Here is a 6,847-nt window from a genome sequence, read left to right as displayed (position 1 = left end):
AACTTTGAAGAACAGGAAAAAAGCTTGTCATCAGGGATGTAGGATCAGGGACAGAGAACAGGGGTGGGCAAAGGGGAATGAGAAGTGGACAACCCAGAGAGCCACTGTAGGCCTTGGTGTGTTGGGAGAAAGTGAGGAAGGTGCCCAGAGGGCTGTGTGGACCCTGGCCTGCCAGGAATGAGATGGGGAGCCAGCCAAGGGCCATTCCCAGCAGCAGCAGCACAGTGCAGGCACGTAGGAAGCATTCTACAAATGCTTGCTGAGTTAGCTGGAATTCTGTCTGGCTCTGACTCTGTTCTTCCTCTTTCTCTGGCTCTGGTCTATCATTCTCTTTCTCTCTGTGTGTGTCTCTCTCTTTCTCTTTCTGTGTCTCTGTCTCTGCCAGTCTTTCCATCTCCGTTCTCTGTCTCTCTCTGAGCACTTTCTCTGTCGTTTTCTTTCTCTCCGCTTGTGTGTCTCTTTCTGTTCACGGCTTTCCTTCTGTGTCTGTCCGTCTGTCTCCGTGCATGTCTTTCTTTCCGTGACTGGCTCTGGCTCCCCGCATCCCTCTCAAGAGCCCTCCTGGGCTTGGTGAGTCAGGGCGGGAGGCTCATTCATGGGATATTTTCAGCCCGCTGTTGCTGAAGCTCATTGTTCCTTCCTCCTCTGGCCCATAATAGAAATGCTGAGTCGCGTCAGGAGCCCGAAATAGGAATTGAGGGAGTCGGGGAGAGAGCCAAGAGGAGCTGGTGTACACAGAGCCTGAGGCCTGCCTCGCGCAGAGTGGCTTGGCAGAGGCGCTGATCTCCCCTCACTTTCCCAGTCACCCTCACATGACGGCTGGTTTCATAACCGCTCATCAGCTGCCCCGGAAGTCAGGAGTCCTTGACCGGGAGGTGTTTGACCCTTTCCTGTCGGAGGCCTTCCTGGGCTCCGGGGACTCCAGAGGAGGTCTGGGCCGGCCGCGTGGCAGGAGGCTCACTCCCTCAGCCACCTTAGGAGGAAATGTTCTCTTCCGGGGCTTGCCCTCCCAAACGGCCCTGGTTCTGCCAGTCTTCTTTGTAACCCTGGGGCCCAGCCCAGGGCCCGGCACACAGTTGGTGCTAAATAAATGCTTGGCTCATTGTTGTAGGGCAGGCGTAGAGCCCTCTAGGTGTGTGTGGCCCCGCGGGGAGGGCTGGGACTTCCTCCGACTCCCGCCTTCTGTAGTACTTAGCACAGTGGCCACAGAGCCACTCTAAGGTAAGCACGCCCCTGCCCCGCCCGGCGGCCTGGCCAAGCTGGGGTCCCCCGCGGGGAATGTGGTGCCCGTGCCGCCTGGGCAGAGGCCGTGAGGGGCCCCCCGGGCAGCCCCTCCTTTGACACGGCAACAAACCGAGGCCCAGGGAGGGGGAGGGGAAAGGCGGCCCCGGCGGCTACTGCCTGAGGGCACAGCGCAGAGTGCTCTCTACCTTCCTCCCTGCAGCCTCACCGAGGGGGCGTGACTGCCCAAGGTCACCGCTAGGAAGGGGCTGAGGTGAGCTTCGAACCGCATTCTATCGGCTCCCTCTGGACCGTGTGCGGATCACGTGAGGGGCAGCAGGCGCAGGCGCAGGCGCAGTCCACACCGCTTGGTACTTGTTGAAGGTGGAGAGTCAGAACTACTGTAGCTGGATGACCTTCGTTGAATAAAGCTGCAAAGCCAAGTGAGGAAAGAACTCGACTTGACCAGAACTTCTGGGGTAGCTGCAAAGGGTCTGGCGGAGATTCGGGCTGGGCCAGTATCTTACACCAAACGCCACAATAAATTCAAAATGGCCGGGGGCGACTCGGGAATTACCCGGATACTTGCCTGAAGCCTACAGAGCAAATCCTGAAAAATGAGAAGCGCCCCGTTCCTTCCTTCCATGCCCTTCACAGCTACGGGGAGAGTAATTGAAGGTGCTGAGCGCGGAGGGAGGGAAAGAAGAGGTCGTAGGACAAAGCAGCCCCAGGTTCCACTTGTGTTAGGGGGTGGAAAGTGGGTGCTCATTCAGGAAGACAGCCTGAGAAGGAGTGGCCAGACAGTAGGAAGGGAACAGAGAGAGCCCGTTACCAAAGATTTAAAGGGTGAGGCCTCAGAGAAGAGGCTGACACAGATACTGGGCCCGCTCCTCCCTCGGGACAAGGCCTAGGGCTGCTGCTTCTCCGTGTCCCCAAACACTTGTCTTGGACGCGTGGGGGAAGGGTGAGTATCCCAGATCCCATGCAGAGGGACCACATTGGCTGATGGCAAAGGCTGCTGCCCCCGAAGAAGGTGGAGGCTCTGTGGTCCAGGGTAGCCAGCAGATGTCGCTGCTGTGCAAGCCTGGCCAGGGTCTGAGGCTATGGGGACTGGTCCCCTCTCCCCACTGTCCATCAATGCTTATGAATAATCACGGCCCCCCATTTCTCTAGTGCTTCCCCTCACAGCCCTCTGAGGCTGGTAGAACAAGGAGGACCCTACCCCCCCAAAAAAAACACACCCTCAGTTAACATTCAGGGACCCTGATTCTCAGAGAAGTTAAGGAGTTACCCAGAGACACACAGCAGTATGTTTGGGACAGAATTTATACTGAATGCAGGGCTCCTTTCACCATGTCAAGTGCTCCATGACTGCCAAGTGGCAAGGGTGGATTTGGAAGCCAGAGAGATTCCTCCTCTTTAGGGGACTTTCCCCAGGGGTGTCCTTCCTCTTCTGCAGACATGCTTCCATTTTTGTGGGCTTTTCTGATGCCTTTTGGCTCTTCACATTTATGCCCCCCCTTCTCCTGATTGGATCCCAAACAAAGAAGCCAAAGCTCCCAGTTCTGAACCTGCCAGACCATAGGTCCAGCAGAGACCAGGCTCTGGCTGGTAGAGGCTCCCTCGCTGCCAAGGAGGAGGAGGGGCATCGAGTTGTCCATCCCATGGAGTTCCCCTTCCTCTTGTTGACCTTTTCCATCTATGTCATCATTGGGCATGTTTTTATCTCAGTTCTGCTAATTTCGCTCCGCCTCCATTCATACAAATAGACTTCTTGTATCTTTTATTTCCTACCACACAAGACTGTCCCACTACCTTCACACATCATGACGTTTCCAGCCATTCCCCAAGTGATGGGCATCTGTGGAATTTCCACTTCTTGGCTCCCACTACTATGCAACCTTGGTTTCTGCCTTTCCTTGGGCATACATGTACTGGGGGTAGGGTGGTTTGGGTCAAAGGATAAGGGCCATTTTGTCTCTTTTCTTGCCTAGAGTCCAAACCAAAATCCAGAATAATCGGAGTTTTTCACAGATGGTGACTGCCTATCTTCCCACAACCCTGCTGATGCTTGCTGCTCCCATCATTCGTCACCTTGGCCAGCCAGATAACTGATCATTGGATATTTGCTAAGCACCTACTATGTGTTTACCTGGACAAGGAACAAACGAACAAGTTTCTCTCCCCAGAAGCTCATGTTTTACTAACAGCATTGGTGAAACCTCAGAGCTGCTCTGATTTGCATTTCTCTCTCTCTCATCCCTATTTGGAGCTTGTTTTCATGAGGCTATTCATAGTTTGCCACCTTCTTTTTGAGACTTGTTTGTTCATCTTCTCTGACCCCTTTAAACCCCCTGGGGGGATCCCCCTTTGCTACTGACCCCCAGGGTTGTGACAGGAAAGAGTGGATTGGGGTTGTGAAGGGTCCCAGGGGAACCAAGCCTGCTGCTGATTCAGGGCCATTCAGGGACTCAAACACCTGCTCTCCTGCCAAGGAAGGCCTTCCTGCCTCAGAAATCCAGCTGACTGACCCTAGTCCCCCTTCACTTTGATCATATGGTCACAAACCAAGGGTCTGACTCATACCTTCCTGGTGAACTCATTCTCTTCTGAATGGCCAGTGACAGAACCCCTCTCCCCTTGATAAGCCTCAGGAGAGCTGCCATGTTTCCCAGAGGCTTCTCTTTGCAGGCTAAACATCTCTGGATCCTGGTGCCAGTGGGGCAGAGCCCAGTCTGGGGCCAGCATCAGGGCTCAAAGAATTATGGCTTTTCTGGAGGGAACCTTGGCTCTGCCCGGCACCCATTGGCTTCTGAGGGTTGACAGTCACTTGAGCCCTCAGGGCCTCAGTTTTCTCCTCTGAGCCAAAGGCCTGTGTTCTGGGCCCACAGTAGGTATGCTGTGGTGGAAGGCTGGGTGATATCAGGGAGGAGCTGAGAGAAGACTTATTATTAGCTGTATTCTGCCCGTGATCTCAGAGCCAGATACGGGCACTGACGCTGAGCGAGGATCCCACTCAGGGAGATGAGCACGCCCCCGGCCTTCTTTTAACACCTCCTTTTAGAGCCTGAGTCAGTGAACAGAGCCGGGGTCTGGGCGCCCTGCTCCTACCCAAGTTATTTCAGGAACCTCCTCCTCCTCCTCCCTTCAACCCTCAGAATCCATCTCTCATCACTGACACCCCCAAGGAAAAATGGATCTCCTTATCAGGCCAATGGGGAAACTGAGGCTTCCCTAAGAGCCTCCAATGTAGAGGTGACAGAAGGGGGCAACACAGGAGAATGCGAAGTCTGGATCTGAATCTCAGCTTTGCCCTTGCAGCTTGTAAAAATTAAAATATAATATTTTTATTATTAGATAAGCTTTATGTGACCTTGGATGAGTCATTCCCTGCCCCCTTTTCTGAAATGCTGGCTTCAGTTTCCCAATGTGTAAAATGTCCAAAAGTGACCTCTACGGGCCCTTCCAGTCCACCGCTCCCTTGGCCAGAGCTTGGGGGACAGCGGTGGCTTCGGGTGACTGCCTCCCTCCCTGGTACCTTTGGGTCCTAGCTCATCCCCTATGGGTCACGGGACTGGGACTGAAAGAGGAGCTGGGAGGTGACCTTTACTGGGGTTCGCCGGCCCTGAGATATGTGTCTTGGGCAGGAGAGAGAGGACTCAGCTTCCCCCGGGGTTGGTCTTGCCCCAGCTCCAGTTACTGCTGAGTCCAATGAGCGGTCATTGACCCCATGTTGGGCCTCATTTCCATCCCATTTCTCTGCCCTGATGTCTCGGGACCTTCTGCCTCATCCCCAGGCCTGGGATCGGAGACTGCAGGGCACAGCGGGTTGTTCTTATTATACAGCTTGGGAAACTGGGGTTCAGAGAGGGACAGGGCTTCATCCAGGGTCCTATAGGAAAGGAATGGCCCACAGAGCCTCGGCTCAGATGGGGAGGTGGGCTTCTCGGCCGGAGCATGGGTGTTGGAATGAGCTGCTTTGGTAGGGAGTGGGCCCAGGACCATCAGGTGTATGGGGAGCCACAGAGGTCTCAGAGCACCAACAGCCAGTCTGCAGCACTTACATTTAACGCCCTGGGCATGAAATAAAAATAAAATCAATAAAATAAAACTCAATAAAAAGGCCTTTAATTACAAACAAAAGCCATGGCCCCAGGGACCCCCAAGAGCCAGGGCTCCCACAGCCCCATTCAATTCTGGGGGCTCAGCTCCCCCCGGCTCATGGCTCCTCACCCAGAATCACACGTTCCCCCTGACACGGGGGGCTGCGTCCCCAAATCCCACCCAGGCACTGGGAGGCAGCCTTTATTTTACCCAGCGCAGTGAAGGCTGAAGATGCCAAGGCCTCGAGGGAAGCCACGCACTGAGGTGCCCACAGAATGAATCAGACTGCCTTGGGGGGAGGCGCCCCCACTCCCACCCCATAAATATTGTCCCATCAGTGGGCTCCCCATTTACCAAGTCCTGAGGCTTCCCTCCGCGTCGACACGCAGGCAGTGTGGAGCTCCCTGTCACCCGGGGGGGACAGAAAACAAGCGGCCGCCTGGTGGATGGAAGGAAAGCGATTGTCTGGGCGTGAGTTGGCCCCTCTGCCCGCTCTGTCTCCTCCCAGCTCGGGGCTCTGAAGGACTAATGAGCACCCGGCAGGGCTGTTCCTTTTGGTCATCGCCTCGGCACCCAGCCCCGTGCTGGGCACGCAGCGGGGACTCGGTCCGTCCCCAGAGCAGCTGGCAGAGGAACAAATGGGTGGATGGAAGCTTCTTCCAGGGGGGACTCCAAGACGGAGCCGTGAGGAGGAGAAAACGAGCCCCTGAAGACAGGGCAGATGTTGGATGGAGGCAGGAGAGAGCCAGCCTTTCTAGTCATGCCAGGAGGGGAAACTGAGGCTGGAAGGGGAAGAGAAGGGCTGCAAGGACGGGGCACGGGATCCCTTCTAGCCCATTTCCACAAAGCAGATGAGAACCATGAGCTGGAGCCCGGCCGGGGGCTTCCATACTGGACTGAGGACCCGTCTGGGCCCGAGCCGGGGTCCGGGGGGACTTTGGGCGGAGCCTGAAAGCAGTCTGGATGGACGGTGGCGGGAGCGATGCGGGCATTCTGCACCCGCGGACAGGTAGAGCAGCTCGTTCGGAATCCCCGTCGGCCTCCTCCGAGCTCCTGGGCCTCGGCTGGCCATGAGCAACCTCCATCCTCAGAGCGAGAGCCTGGAGGCCCCCCAAGCGTGTCCGGCTGAGGGGCGGATGGACAAGGGCCTCGGGGTCACTGTGGGGGGAGGTGACCGGCGAGGGGCCGCCCTGGTCCGGCTCTGGCTCTGGTCTCCAGCCGGCCTCCATTTTCTCGGGGCAAACGGCAGGGGCCGGCCGAGTCCTCTCTAGGCTCTCCACTGCTGCGCCCTGGCCTCTCCTCTCAGAATCTACACTGTGGGTCCTGGTTCCCGGCAGTGGTGAGGGCTGGGCAGGGGGTTCAGCGGCTCCCCCAGGGACCCTCACTAGGAAATGGCCAGACTGGAACCCAGGACATCAGGTCGCTCAGCCCGGCTCTCTCCCTGCCTCCCGGCCCATTCAAACTGGACAGAACTCTTGGGCTGGGCCCCAAGGGCAGAACCGGAGCTGGAAGGAGGGGGGTT

General features: G+C 56.6%; 1 long non-coding RNA gene across 1 annotated transcript; it reads left to right on the top strand.

The window, feature by feature from the left end:
• The first annotated feature begins 683 nt into the window (after positions 1 to 683).
• On the top strand, positions 684 to 5,298 carry LOC103103615 (uncharacterized). The gene is made up of 3 exons (XR_472213.2): positions 684 to 1,221; positions 1,445 to 2,185; positions 3,216 to 5,298. It is a non-coding gene; the product is annotated as an uncharacterized LOC103103615 (long non-coding RNA).
• The last annotated feature ends 1,549 nt before the right edge of the window (positions 5,299 to 6,847 follow it).

Source organism: Monodelphis domestica, chromosome 5 (assembly GCF_027887165.1).
Source record: "Monodelphis domestica isolate mMonDom1 chromosome 5, mMonDom1.pri, whole genome shotgun sequence".
Classification (NCBI taxonomy): Eukaryota; Metazoa; Chordata; class Mammalia; order Didelphimorphia; family Didelphidae; genus Monodelphis; species Monodelphis domestica.
This window is presented reverse-complemented; position numbering and strand designations above follow the sequence as displayed.